This window comes from Kogia breviceps, chromosome 4 (assembly GCF_026419965.1).
Source record: "Kogia breviceps isolate mKogBre1 chromosome 4, mKogBre1 haplotype 1, whole genome shotgun sequence".
Lineage (NCBI taxonomy): Eukaryota > Metazoa > Chordata > Mammalia > Artiodactyla > Physeteridae > Kogia > Kogia breviceps.
Window position 1 is genome coordinate 132452820 of NC_081313.1, and position 14678 is coordinate 132467497.

General features: G+C 46.9%; 1 protein-coding gene across 3 annotated transcripts in view; it reads left to right on the forward strand.

Moving 5' to 3' along the window:
• CPLX2 (complexin 2) overlaps window positions 1-14678 on the forward strand; it is a 124361-nt gene that overhangs the window by 47213 nt on the left and 62470 nt on the right. For all 3 annotated transcript variants that reach the window (XM_067031904.1, XM_067031902.1, XM_067031903.1), the window contains exon 2: window positions 4366-4446. The gene's annotated coding sequence lies outside the window, so the exon portion shown is untranslated. The remainder of the gene's footprint in view (window positions 1-4365; window positions 4447-14678) is intronic.

A 14678-nucleotide genomic window follows, 5' to 3' on the forward strand; every position in this document is an offset into this window, starting at 1 on the left:
GCCCAAGCAGGGACCACACAGCTAGGAGGCAATGCTAGGCCTACAACCCCAGGGCACTACATAATGTCAAGCAGTTCAAACCCATGCCTTGTACGTGGTGGGACCCTGAGTAAGGCACATTGCCTCTCAAGCCTCCGGTTCCCCGTCTGTGACCCTGGGGCCAATAAGACCTGGTCCCCAGGATTCAATAAGATAATATTTAAAGTCCTCTAGGATCTAACTATTCAAAGTGTGGTCCACAGACCAGAAAAGTCAGCATCTCCTGGGAGCTTATTAGGAATGGAGAATGGCAGCTGCTTCCCAGACCCACTGAATCAGAATCTGCATTTTAACAAGACTCCCAGGGGATTGGCATACTCCTGAAAGCCTGAGAAGGTGGTCAATTCTTGGCACATGGAAGGTGCTCAATAAATGATAGGGCTGCTCCTCTACCCACCAGACCCTGAGTAGACCCTGACTTCAGGCAAGAGGAAAATCCCAAGATGGAGAGAAGAGATCCTGATGTGGTCACCTCGTTAAATTTTAAACGGTCAAGTTTTGAAGCCAGGGAGTCTGGCTGAGCTCCTTCCATACATAACCATGTAGGCCCTCCATTTACCTGGAAAATGGGAATAATAATAGCAAGTATCTTAATGATTGTCGTGCTGAAGACCAGAACAATGCTTGGCACACAGTAGGTGTTCACTAAATGCTTGCTCCTGTTGCTGGTGGTGGGAGGGGGAGGAAAGTGGGGTTCAATATGCCATTACTGCGCACAGCTCATGAGATGAGATAGGTAACATTTGTATAGCTCTTTGCCATTTACAAAGTACTTTCATTCATACCACTTCACCTGACTCTCAGCCCTTTTGGGTGAGGTAGCATGAGATTTATTTACTTTACAGAGGAAAATAATCTAGGCTCAGAAGTGTGCAGTGACTTGTCCATGTAAACCAGGATTTAAATCCCTGGAGTCTAACACTAAAATCCATGCCAGCAACAGAGCATCCAACCAATAACCATGGAAAAGATTAAAAACTAGAATAACTGGAATAAGACAAGATTAGACTCTAGAGATGGTGCTGTCCAATCTCCTTATTTTACCAAAGGGAAAACTAAGGCCCAGGGAAGGGAAGAGCCTTGACCCAGGTCACTCCGACAGAGCACCAGCTCTGGGGTCAGAACCCAGCTCACAAGGTTCCCAGTCCAGGGTCCTGTCCAATATCCAGACCCACGTCCCTCATCTGATAGGCCTGCCTCCACCTGATTAACCCAAGTGTGCTGGCGGCCAGGGGGGCAGGGCTAGTTCCCTGGGCAGGTCTAGTGGACAGGAGGTGTCCCAGCTCCTACCACTCCAGCCCAATCAGAGGACGAGAGTACAGAGGCTGGAGTTGCCAAGGTGAAGCCTGCAAAGTTGCTAGGACAGAATTTGGGAGCAGTCAGGTGGCAGAGGAGGGCTCAGCTGGGGCTGGTGCTGGGCCAGAGACCAAGACCTGACAGTGCTCTTCTTGGAGCTGGGGGAGGACCTCTAACTCTACAGGGTGGGTCAGCCAATGGCAGGGTTGACTCTCACAGACAACCCCTCATCTCTACCCTCGACACACCACCCAAGCCAGGAGGCCAGGTCGTTTCTCCCTTTATCCTGTACCTCATCAAACACAAGTCCTGGGGCTTACTCCTCCCATGCCCCTTAACCCTGTCAACTCTGGCTCCAGAAGGAGCTCTCTAGAGCACAATGCCAAGCCCTGCAGTGCCCTCCATCACGCTTGGGGTGAAGCCCACACCCTGCTAAATTTAGACCCCAAAACTCGTCCCAACAAACACCCAGCCTCATCTTTTTCCCCAAGGCTCTGGCCAAACCTAATCCTCCAAGTGCCTGGGTAGACCATGCTCACTCCACGCCTTTGCAGATGCTGTTCCCTCCACCTGGGAGACCCGTCCTGTTCCACTCTCCTCTAAACCTCAGCTCCAGACTCACCCTCTCAGAGAAGCCCATCCTGCTGCTTCCTGGCAGTGAGGCACCTCTGGCCAACCCACCTTCAGCTGGGTGTCACATCATATTTTAACTATCCACTTTCCTGTTTGCGTCCCCATTAGGCTAAGAGGTTTTTACATCTCACTCCTAGAGTTAACCCATGTTCCAACTGTGCAAAATCAAGACTTCTCTGAGCCTCTGTGCCCTCCTCTGTGTGATGGGGATTATGACGCTGGCCTTGCTAGGCTAATGGAGTATTAGAGATTTTGGATGTGAAGAGCTTAACACAACACAAGTACACTGAAACTGCTGTCACTGTGCTGTTGTTTACGTCAATACCACTAGCGCCAGCACAAAGGGCTCACTCGTGAACGTATGCCACATGGGTCCCTCACCTGCTCAGTGCGAATAATCACCACGGCTTGAAAGGGCTCCAGAAAGAGCAAAGCCCCATTCAAGTGTAAGTCGTAATAATTCTGATAGTTAACACTCTTGACTCCCACAAGCCCCTAGACCTGTGTCATTCCAACATGCTCATTCACTGAACAAAATTTATTAAGTACCTACTATGTGCCAGGCAACATACTAGCTCTTTGGGACTCAGCAGTAGGTAGACACGAAATACTTAATTGCAACATCTACCTTTCTTTCCTTGCCTTTTTTTTTTAATTGAAGTATAGTTGATTTACAATGTTGTGTTAATTTCTGCTGTACAGCAAAGTGACTCAGTTATACACATATATACATTCCTTTTTATATTCTTTTCCATTATGGTTTATCCCAGGCGATTGGATAGAGTTCCCTGTGCTATACAGTAGGACCTTGTTGTGTATCCATTCTAAATGAAATAGTTTGCATCTGCTAATCCCAAACTGCCAGTGAAGGTCAGCCTCCTGACAGTACGCAGGCCCTTGCCTGAGCCCAGGGAGGCTGCCATTTGCTCAGGGATGTTCCTGGTAGCCAGCAGGCTCCACCTGCATACCCTCTTCCTCCCCACCTCCCCCCATTGCCTGTCTGGAAACAGTCACTCTGCCCTGATTCCAATCCAGTTGCTAACTTTAAATTCAAATACTGTCAGCTCCCTCAGAGCAGGGAGCACGCCTGCCCTTTCCACTGCTGTGTCACCAGCATTTAGAACATGGCCTGGCACAGTCATTCAGCCTCTTATGTACTCATTCATTCACTCACTCAACAGATACTTGTCAAGTCCTGCTAAGTGCCAGACTCCGGGGAACCAGCAGTGGAGCCCTGCCTCACTGATCTCCTATCTTAGTAGAGGGATTGGGGGGCGGAGGTGAAGCATTGTGTTACGGAGCAGTTGAGCCCGAGGGGTTAGGTGCTGTGTCACCCAGGGTGGTCCCAGAAGACCACCAGTAATGTAAAGGACCTTGAGGCAGCTGATCTGTTGGAATCCCTGACCTGGGGCAAAGCCCCAGTCCCCACCTCCGCTGATGAGATTGGGATCTCCACCTCGTGAGTCACAGTGAGCAAGACCATGGTTATGGAAGGAAGAGGAAATATTCGAGGCGGAGGTGACAGGTGGTGCTCAGGTCCCCGAGAAAACATTGCAGGTCCCTGCAGTTTCTGAGGCCTTGGCGTCCAGCCAGGAGAGGAGCTGACTGCAGCAGGGTAGAAAGAGTGGGGCTGTGGGTGCTCATCTGGCTCCACACTCACCCCCGTGGGAAACTGAGCAGATCATTTCCCCTCTCAGCACTTGTGTTCTCATGTATAAAATGCGAGTGAAACACTGACCTCATTCTTCCTAACTGTGTGAAAGCAAATGTAGCAAATTTGTCAAGCACTGCTCGGTCCACAAATATTTACTGGGTACCCATTGCCTTTTCCGGAATGCTTGGTGCCACCTAGGAGAAAGCAGAGGACGGTAACTAGGATTTGAGAGGCTACCATATAATAGAAATCTTCACAGACATTATCTTATTTAACACCACCACCAATAATAATAACACGCACTTAGATGGTGCTTAATTATGAGGCTGGTGCTATTAGTAGCCCCATTTTATACATGAGGAAATTGAGGCTCAAGGAATGTAATGGATTTCCCCAAAAGAAGAATTCAAACCCAGATATGACTGACAGTAAATCTCATCCATTGACACCAGTCAGAGATCACAGTTAAGGCAGAAAACAGTGTGGTCAGTGGTACCATAGAAGCATTGCCTGAACCAGTGACCAAGATTGGCAACTGCTGTCAGGAGTAGGTGAGGTGGGCCCAGGGGTTGGGTCTCATGCCAAGCAGGGCCCCATCCTGCCCAGCCCTTGGCTGGAATCCAGAGGATCAGTGTGGCCTCAACAGAGTCGAGGGCATGCCCTCAGGGGGTCTGGGGTTCAGGAAGCCACTCCCCCCGCAGCTCTATCCCCTCAGCCCTTAACACCCTCTCTTCTTCCCCCAGGAAGTTGTACGTCTCTGGCATGCTACCTGTTCTGCTCAGTAACTGAAGGCTCCCCCATCAGAGCTCGGCCAGGAGGCAAAGGTAAGGGTACCACCCAGGGTCACACCCATGGGCAGTGTTCAGAGCGCCCCTCACTCCTGGAGAAGGGGGCCATGATATCACTTCCCCTTTGCAGTCGCCAAGAGCACTCCTAAGTGGGAATGAGAGGGGTCAATCTGGCAACTTGTTAGAACGGCGTTAGCTGGTGTTACAACAGAGAAACCCTTCCCTGTGCGTGCTACCTTATTCAATGATGCTCCCCAAAAGACCTGAGGGATGGATGCCCAGTTTACTGATGAGGAAACTGAAGCACAGAGAGGGGAAACAACTTGCCCGAAGACATACAGCTGGAAGGTGGCTAAGCCTGAATTCCAACCCAATTTTTCTTGTCTCTATCCCCAAGAGGTCTATGCACCTTGTAGGTGGTTGGTATTTGTTCGATGAACGAATGAGTGAATTAATGAATTGCCCAAGATCAATGGCAGGGCAGAGCAGGGCTGGAAGCTCATTCTCCTCTCACTCCCAGTTCCTATGCTTTTCTGCTGAGCTGTGGCTTTCTGCATTGATGAGCTCAACATTCTCTTCCGCACCCCTACCCCAGGATCTCAAACATCTCAAGTGTGATGCTCATTACCCCCCCACCCCGCTGCAGACAAAAAGATGAAAGGTGGACCAGTCAGCCTTGGTTACTCTTCTAGGTGGCCCCCAAGCTTGGATCACACCCAGCATCCCTTCATCCGTCCACATCGCCTCTTCCCCACCACCCACTACCAGTAATCCAACGTGCATAGTTGTAAACTTGTTTCTTTAAATAAACAGTCTTGAGTTTCATACCAAATAGTCTTTTAAGAGGAGGAACGTCTCCAGGCCACCTCGTATTTAGCATACAGTGAGCCACATATTTGCACAGAGAGAGTGTGTGTGGATATAGAGATCGCCCGATCGCTATAGATATCGTTGCTCATCCAGATGGGAGCTATTTATGATGCTGAGTCACTCGCAGAGAATGCCACTGAGGGATTCCAGGCTGGGCTCAGAGCCCCAGCATCACAGACCTCATGGCTCTTTGCCTCATCCTCACTGTTCACAAATAAGAGAGACAGAGAGAGAGAGTGGTCTCCCATCACAGTTCAGGGACAGAAGGAGATATTTTGGCCACAGTATATGAAGACTTTCTCATAATCAGATCCTATTTCAAGTCATTGTCCTTCATCCAGAACCCCACACCCTTTAAGATCATCTAGTCCAATTTCTTAATTGTATAGGAGAGAAAACTGAGACTTAGAGAGGGAAAGAAGTTGTTTAGTGTCACACACAAGCCAATAGCAGATCTGGTCCCAGATCTCAAATTTTCTGATTGCTATCTGGGGCTCTCTCCCAACCCCCAGCAACCTTCTTTAGTTTCTCTCCAGTGTCATGCCATTTCAGCCCCTCAGGAGCTTCTGTTCTCTGTAAGCTTGGAGCTGTCCCTGAGCACTACCTTCCCTGGGCTCTTCTAGGAGCGGAGCTGAGTCTGGCTTGTTTGGGTATCCCCCATGCTTAATGCAGGACCTGCACACACTAGTTTCTCAAAGCTTGTGCGCTGGGTGTTATATAAAACTAAACACAGTACCAATTCCTGGGGAACCCTAGTTCTCTATTTGAAAAAGCACCCATTTATCTACACCCTCTCTTTCTTTTCTCTAAGCCAGTTCTCTATCCATGCAAAAATAGACTCCCTCCCACTCACCACCCATCTCTGCCCAATTCTATAATGAATCAATTTTATTAACAGGCTTTGGGATGGAAACTTAACAAAGGCTTTTTGTGAAAGTCACCCTTTATCTCCGTATATAGTTCACTTCTGAAAGAATTCTGCTAAACTGGTCAAATGGGATTTCGCCTTACATAAAATATTCATTAATCTACTCTTTCCCTCCCTATAGAATGTGTTTGTTAAAGTGATCTCTATCCATTATTATGGATAGAGATATGGATATTATTATCCATCTTTATCTGTTATTATGGTGATCTCTATCCATTATTATGGATTCTATTCAGTTGTTCTAAGAGACAGTGGGATGAGATGGAAGGGGCCTGGGCTTTGGAATTAGGCTTGGGTTACATCCTAGCTGACCTCTTAATGGTTCTGCATCCATAGTGATTGCTGTGAGAATTGAATGATATAATGTCTGTAAGGTATCTTGCACATACATATAAGTGCTCAATATGTTTGTGAATGAATGAATTACTCAGGACCCTTATGACTTGTCATATCCTGAAGGGTGAGAGACCAACTAATGCTGCAGTCTGAAGTCTTGAAGTCAGAGAAGTTCAGGAGAGTAGTTTGAGAAGTCTTGTGAAACAGACCCCAGGGAGTAAGCTGCTGTCTCCAAGCCAGAAAGGGATGTTCTTTCTGTGGTCCCTTGTGGAAGGGATTCTCTCAGCTCGGGGAAAATTTGAGTGTTAAATCTAGGTTCAAAATAGAAAACCCCTTGAGAATAAATGCTGTGCCTCGTTAATTGTCAGATTCTAACTTTACCCAAACCAGAGCCTGGCTCAGGGTAATAAGGAATAGACAAAGAGATATGCAGTAAATATGCATTGAGTTGGGCTGAGTTGAGCTGAGTAGAATTGACTTGTTGACTTGACTTGAATTAACTTGAGTGTTTTGAGTTTGCTAATGGACCCAACTCTAGGATCTACCAAGGGAGAAGCTTCCTAGAACTCGAGCTTAAATTAGACCTGGTCCCACAGCACAGGGGAGACCCTTGTGATGTTCTGGGAACATTCAGAGCCTTCCAAAGATGAAGGCATCTCAGAGAGGACCAGGACCAGAGCCAAGACTGAGAGAAAAGTGTAGCAGTCTTGGCTTGGTCAAGGGACACCATAAGGCTGAATTTCCTTTAGGAATCTTTAAAACTTATTGGAACTCTGTGGGGATCTTTCCATATTTTTAGGACAACAGATTCATCTCTTCCTGGCAAATGAAGGACCTTTGGGGGTACCCACTTCAGTGGGAGATGGCCTCTAGTTTGAGGGGGTCAAATAAACTCCACCATGAGGGAAGAAGGCAGGCAGAGGCCAGGAGTTAGACAGAGCCCCATACTAGCAGATGCTAGCACAGTCATAAACTGGTCCTCCTGTTGGAGTGAGGGCTTAGGGGTCTGAGTGAGGTATGATTCTAACTCTAGACATTCATCAGATAGTGGTTGCTAAAGGGAACAGTGATCCAGGAACCATAGTGGGGAATCAGACAAGACCTGTGGCATCACAATACTGAGGTCAGTCAGCACCACTGGGGCTCACTTTGCTGACTCCATCTCAGTCACTGCCCATCACAGGATACAACCAGGCATTCCAGAGAAAAAAGAACGGAGGGTTTAAATGAGATTCAGGTGAGCAGTGGCTGCTCAAACCTTTATTGTATTCAGCTGTGTCCGTGTGTATCCATCTCCCACACTAGCTTGGGAACCCATCAGAGGCACTAGATCTATTCTTCTCAGTCCTCCCTGTGCCAAAAACTCTGGGTACAGGTTAGACATCAGTGTTCAGTGAATGAATAATTAGGTCAGAGTAAGGCTTACAATGCCAGTGGAAGATTTCAAGAGGGAAAGATGGAAAATTTCAAGATTTCAAGGTGGCAAAAGTCCAAAGTAAGGATGTCTAGCCAGGAAAGATAGCATAGATTCAAAAGTTGCCCCTCAGCAATGTGGCTTACAGGGAAAATTGGACTAAATCGAGTCAAGACAGGGTGGTGGAGTGCAGGTTTAAAATAATGTTCCCCAGAGTCCCAGACTTCTGAGACAGGCTCTCAGGGGCCATCATAGGATGAGTTTGAACAAGAGAAGTTCCCCCCAAACAATCCCGTTTAAATTTAAAAGTTGCAATTTTATCTCTTTTATGTATTGGATTTTCCACACACATTTTCATTTTTAAAGAAATCTTTGGGTTGAAAAAATGCATTTGGAAAGCACTAGTGTTGAAATAGCCTAGACATCTGGAGTTAGGCTGTCTGCATTCAAATCTCAGCCCCAAGCCTTTCCACCTATGGGACTTCAGGAGGGGACCCCTTTGAGCCTCCACATTCTCATCTATAAACCATCCTTCCAGCGATGTGTGAGCATTAACTAAGATGCTACAGTATTTCCCAAAGGCTGGCATGTGTGTGATTGATGGTGTGCACAATAGTTTTAGGTGGTATATGGATGAACATTTATTATTTTAATAGCTCACAATTGATGCATGTTAGAAAAACATAAGCAGCACATTAGACTCCATGATTTATGGAAATAATATAGCATTTCCTTTTAAAATAAAAGTCTGTGCTTTTTGAAAGGCAAATCGATTTAAAGAAAAGCACTAAGTAAATGAATAGTACTAATACAGCAGAAATCATGAAGGTGGTACATGAATCACTGAAATGTGGGAAAAATTGAGATAACCTATGTAAAACACCTCTCACAGTGTCCGTCATTAAGGAAGGGCTCAAAAAGTTTAGTTCTTATACCCTTCTCTCCATTTTAACTTGCTAGGATGGCTGAGCCTAGAATCAAGCTCATCCACTGTGGCATAGTAGATGCCCAGGCCTGGTCAGTCTGGAATACAGTGTGTGGTGGGCATGGGGCAGGTAGCAGTGGTCAATTTGGGGCAGACAGCAGTGGTCAAGTCCAGGAGGGGAGCAGTGGTCAGGTCGTGGCAGCCAGCTGGCCACAGGATCTTGAAGCAGGCAGAGGCTGCTGAAGCATCATCCACAGACACCAACCATGAGTGGTCCATGAGATCACTTGAAGAGTTATTCAGGAACAAGTCAAATACCAGTGGGAGAGAGTTACTTCCTTTTTTGGTTGATTCCATCAAGGAGAAAGTCTCAGTTGGAGGTTAGCATCTCCTTGAGGCCTCTCTAATACTTGCTGATCTTCCTTTTCAACACAGAAGCCCAGCCTTCAGGTGGCAAGAGTAGCTAAAAATGAATAACAATGTTGTATTTTCCATGTATTTATTTTTATCATTACCTTCCATGTATAGAACACGATACAGGTGTTCTGTTCATGAGAATGATCTCATGTTCCCTTTTCAAATATATGTATTAAAGGTCAAAAAGTGAGTGTTCAGTATAAAGTGAATAATAGGACAAGCAGGATATATACATAGAAACAGATAAAGGTGGTCCTTGACCAAGAGGAAATCCATCCTGGCAGAGGCACAGCTCTAGAGAGCCCATGCTGGGCCCACAAGCAGGATGTCTCCCGACGCAGCCACAAGCTTTGGGGCAAGTTTTGTCCTGGGGAGGGCAAACAAGGCCCCATCCTAAGAAAGAGTCAGATTGCTGGGCTCCCAGACCCTGAGCTCCCAGAATGAGCTGGAGGTCCAGGGACCAGGGCAGCCACAGGCCAGCAGTCAGTATAGTCAGATCTGCCCCCAGAGGGTGGGTCTGGAAGAGATCCCAGGCCTCTGGTTTCCAGTGAGGTTGGGCCTGCAGAGGATGAGCCAGTGGTTCCAGCAGAGAGGGAGGGAGGAAGGAGCTGAGGATCAGGAACAGGCAAGGTCTGACTCCACAGAATCTGGTGTGAACACAGACTAGTCACACCAGCCTTTGAGAGGGGCTGTGTATGAGTTAGGGTGTGTTGGTAGCAAGCAACAGAAACCAAATCTGCCCCATTCAAGCAGAAGCAGGGGTTTTCAAAAGGTTACCACATAGCACCCAGAATCAAAAGGCAGGCTGGTGGTCAGGCTCAGAAAAGGAGAGGAACCAGAACAGACCAGGAGTTTGGGAGCAGGAACTGAGGCCATTTTTTTTTTCAAAGTTCCTCTTTGGGATACATCAGCCACATCTGTTTTTTCCTCTTTGCCTCAGTCTTCTCGTGATTCACAGCCCCAGGCTGAGAACCAGCTAGACTGGCATGTGTCCTTTGTCCTCCTCTTGGCCAATAGAGAGCATGGAGGCTTAATTTGATTCCCTCCAAGTTTGAACACTGAGGAAGGGGTGGTTCCCAGAAAGAAAATCAAGGAGCTGTTACTAAAAGGAAGAGGAATGGATTCTGAGCAGCCAAAACCAACAAATGTCTACTATAAGGATCTGGGAAGAGGCAGGGAGGTGCAGGCTATGTGATCCCCTGGACATGACTCTCTGGGATCATGACTGGGGCTTCCTTTCTCCCACCTTTGGCTGGACCAGGGTCCATCCCACTCTGGGGCCAGTAGTCAGCTGAGGCAGGGGCCTCTCATGCTTCGCTAGGGGCTCCTGGATCCTCTCATGGTCTGCGAAAGGGAAGTGGCTGGACAAGCCTGGTCCATGGGTCTTCAGCCTTTTTATAGCCAAAAAGGATCTGCTGGGCTGAGAAAGTCTAATGAGAATTGCTCACCCAGGGGTTGCAGGCCCAACTGTCTGCTGGCTGGCAGAGAACAAATGCATGAAAGTAACTGAGGTGACCTGGAATATGCGTGCCTGTCTAAAGGGGATGTCACTGCCAGCTCCAGCCAGTTGTCGCCATTCAAGTACATGGACCCACCCAGTGTTGATTAATATCCTGATTTTTTTAAGTGAAGCCCCAAATCCAGAATTTCATGAGATTCCTCCTTTTTAAATATTGGTAACTACCAGAAAAACATTTTAAATATTGTGCTGACCAAACAGTATAAACCACCAGTTTGTGGCCATTGGACTAACTTCTGTTCATCCACTACAACCCAACTAAGAAGTCACTTCTCAGCTGGGAAGCCTTCTGTGACTTGCCCCTCCCTCTACCTTGCTACCCTTTCTTGAGCCACCTATAGACCCTTTATTTTTTCCTGTCACAGTACTGACACTCTGCATTATAAAAATTCATTTGTTTTCATCTGCTGTCTCCTCAAGGATGAGGACACCCACCATGTCTTATGTCTCTTCCCAGCACAGTGCCTGACACATACAAGGTGCTGTGGCATTGCTGAAGGGGGAGCTATGGGGACTGCATTTGTCAAGGTGGCTAGGTTTTTCAATGGTAAGAAATCACTCCTGGAATCTCTGTGGCTTAATACAGCAAAGGCTTGTTTCTCTCTCATGTGAAGTCTGCTGTGGGAGCAGCAGCTCTCCAGGCAGCTTCCTTCCAAACGGTGACTCAGAGATCCAGGCTAGCTCCATCATTAGGGAGCAGGAGAAGAGAGCCAGGGAGAACTCACATCCACTCTTGTATACCTCAGCCTAGAAGTGACATTCATTGGCTCTCTTCACAGCCATTGGCCAGAACTAGTCCCATGACCTGTCTCACTATAAGGGCCTGGAAATATGTGTGGAACACAGCCAGGGCCCATCATTCACAGGAAACAGTGGAACTCTTACAGTCAGCGCATGGAAGAACCTTTTAATTTGTGACATCCAGAAAAGTAGGAAAGAAGTAGGGAGAGAATTTCATTAATTGAGCTTTCTACATTTTCTCACTTCTTCCAATCATTAAACACCCGGAAAAGAAAATCAAACTGATGGAAAATAGGGGTCAAATGACAATGAGCAAACCATTTATAGTGAAATCACATTGGCTCTTTGGTATCTCATTTGAGATCCATGAGGGCCTGGGAATGATTGCAGCTGCTCAGAGGGTCTCTCTTTTGTGATTAAATGCCAATGCATTCAAGAATCCCGACCTTCGCTGTCACCCTTGGCCAGAAACTCAGCCAGGGTGAGTCAGTAGGCACACCCAGAGGCTCAGAGGCACACATCATGCCTTCTACAGGCTGGGCACAATGCATCCGCAGATGTTTCCTTGGAATGGAATCACAAAATGGTAGACATGCTCTAGAAAGAGAGCAAGCTTGGGAACCAGAAAGACCTGGGTTCAAATTCCAGCTCTTTCCTAATAAGTCAAACTCCTAGCAAGACTCTTCACTTCTCTGAACCTCAGTTTCATCATCTCTAAAATGGGGACAATAGCACCTTCCTCCCAGAACAGCTGTGCACAGTCTATGAGGTTACACGTGTAAGGGGCCTGGTGCTCAGTAGTACCTCAACTGACATCATTTCGTTTTCCCCACTGGGTTGGAGGGACTGAATCTAACCTCCCACCAATAGCACTCCTGAGTGCAGTCAGCCTGTTCCCATTTGCATGTCTCTGGTGACAAGAAGCTCACTATACACCAACCCCCTGCCCACAACCCCCAAGCATCCTGCTCCATTTTTGAACCACTCCAATGGTGTTTGTCATGAGAGGATATGATGTCCCTGGGGACTAGAGTTTGAGGGAAAGGTGCCTGGCCTAACTCCCGTCTCTGGATGACTTATCACTGCCTCGGCCCCCAGGAGCTATCTGGGGAAATTGAGTGTGGTGAGAATGAAGGCAGTGAGGGGCTCAGAGTAGGGGAATATGTGTCCATTTCCTGTTTACAGAGAGAGGACACAGAAACCCATCACATGGGAGACAGGATTCCAGAGAAGAAAGTCTCTGGAAGACTGTCACAGGGCAATGATGGGGATCCAGCCTGAGATGAGATGAGGGAAGCTGCAGGGGAGCAAATAGGAACTCAGAATAAGTGCTCCAAAATAATTTATTCTGCAAACATTTACTGTTTGTCCACAGAGGTAGGCCCCATGCTGAGCACCGGGGTCAGAGACATGAATCAGCCATTGGCCCTGATCTTCGGGAAGTGGGGCAGGCATGTGATAATATTATTAAAACCATATGGGGGTTGCTGAGATAAAGAGAAGTGTGGGGCGGAGACTGTGAGAGCTCAGAGGAAGGGTACCTAGCCCACCTGGGGATGGGGTGTTTAGGAAAGGATGAAGAGGTGGACAAAAATGGGGAGAAAGGATGCCAGGCAAAGGGGCAACAAGGGCAAAGACACAAAGATGAGAAACAGGTTGGCCTATGGAAAGACCTACCCACTGTCCTTTATTACTTAAGGCAAAGAGTGATGATGGGGTGGCCAGAGCAGGCAGCAGACCGCCTTCAGTGACAGCCACAGAGCTGAGACCCTGCCCCGGACCAGGAGGGAGCCAAGGAAAAGTGGGAGGGTTTGCAGAAAATTGTTATTGAAATACAATTTACATTCATAAAAGTGGTCATATCATATATTTACAGCTCAATAAATTTTCACAAAGTGAACATACCCCTGTAACCAACCAAGAAGCAGAAACTTACCAGCATTACACAAAGCCCTTTTTGCTCCCCTCCCAGTCAGCGTCCTCCCAAAGGAACCACCATCATGACTTCTAATCACATTGATTAGTTGACTTGTTTTTGAACTTCATGTAAATGAAATCATGCAGTGTTTTTGTCTGACTTCTTTCAATCAACATTATGGTTGAGATTCTTTCCTATTGTTGTATCATGTTGCATTCCTTCATGGTGTTCATTCTCATTGCTAAATTTTATTCCATTGTGCATCTGTGCCAAAATCCATTCATCATTCTAGTGCTGATGGACACTGGGGTTGTGTTCAGCTTGGGACTCTTATGAAAAGTGCTACCATGAGGATTCTTGTACATGTCTTTGGATGAACATTTATATACATTTCTGTTGGGTTTATGCCAAGGAGTAGAATCAATGCATCATAGGGGATGCAGGTTCCCAGGGGAGAACAAATGTTTTTTCCAAAATGGTAGTCCCAATTTACACTCCCTACTATACTGTATGAAAGTTCCAGTAGCTCTATATCCTCACCAACATTTGACGTTTTCTGGCTTTTCCATTTTAACCATTCTGGTGATCATACATGGTTAAAATGGTGGATGTAATTTGCATTTCTCTGATGATTAGTGAGGTTGAATACCTTTTCATATGCTTACTGCCCATTTGGACATCATCTTTCCTAAGTATTTGTTCAAGTCCCTGGGAGGGGAGAGACAAAGTCTACATTTCATTTCAGAAAGTCATCTCGGGTGGCCAAGTGGGGCAACTGGTATAGTAGAAGTAGGTTCTCTGGAACCTCTGGCTAATACCAATGGCATCTCACTTAGGTGCTGGGCTTCCTCTACTTCCTCTGCCTCTTTAAATGCTCATAGCCTCCTTGAGAGGTCAAAATTGTTATCAACATCTCACAGATGAGGTGACTGGGCTTACAGAGGGGCATGACTTGCCCAAGATCTCACAGTGGTGGCCTCAGACCCTCAGTTCATTTCCTCAACAGTCTCAGACCAGAACAGGAAGCTGTGGGAAAAAAATAGAATAGAAAGAAACAGAAAAAAAGGTAAAGAAACAATTACAAAGACATCTATCTCACTAATTTCCCACAAGAGAAAATTCTCTGTCCCTTTCCGCTCTTCCTTCCCCCTCACATCTCCCCAAAAGTCCAGCAGAGATGAGCAGTCATCAGAAGCCTAG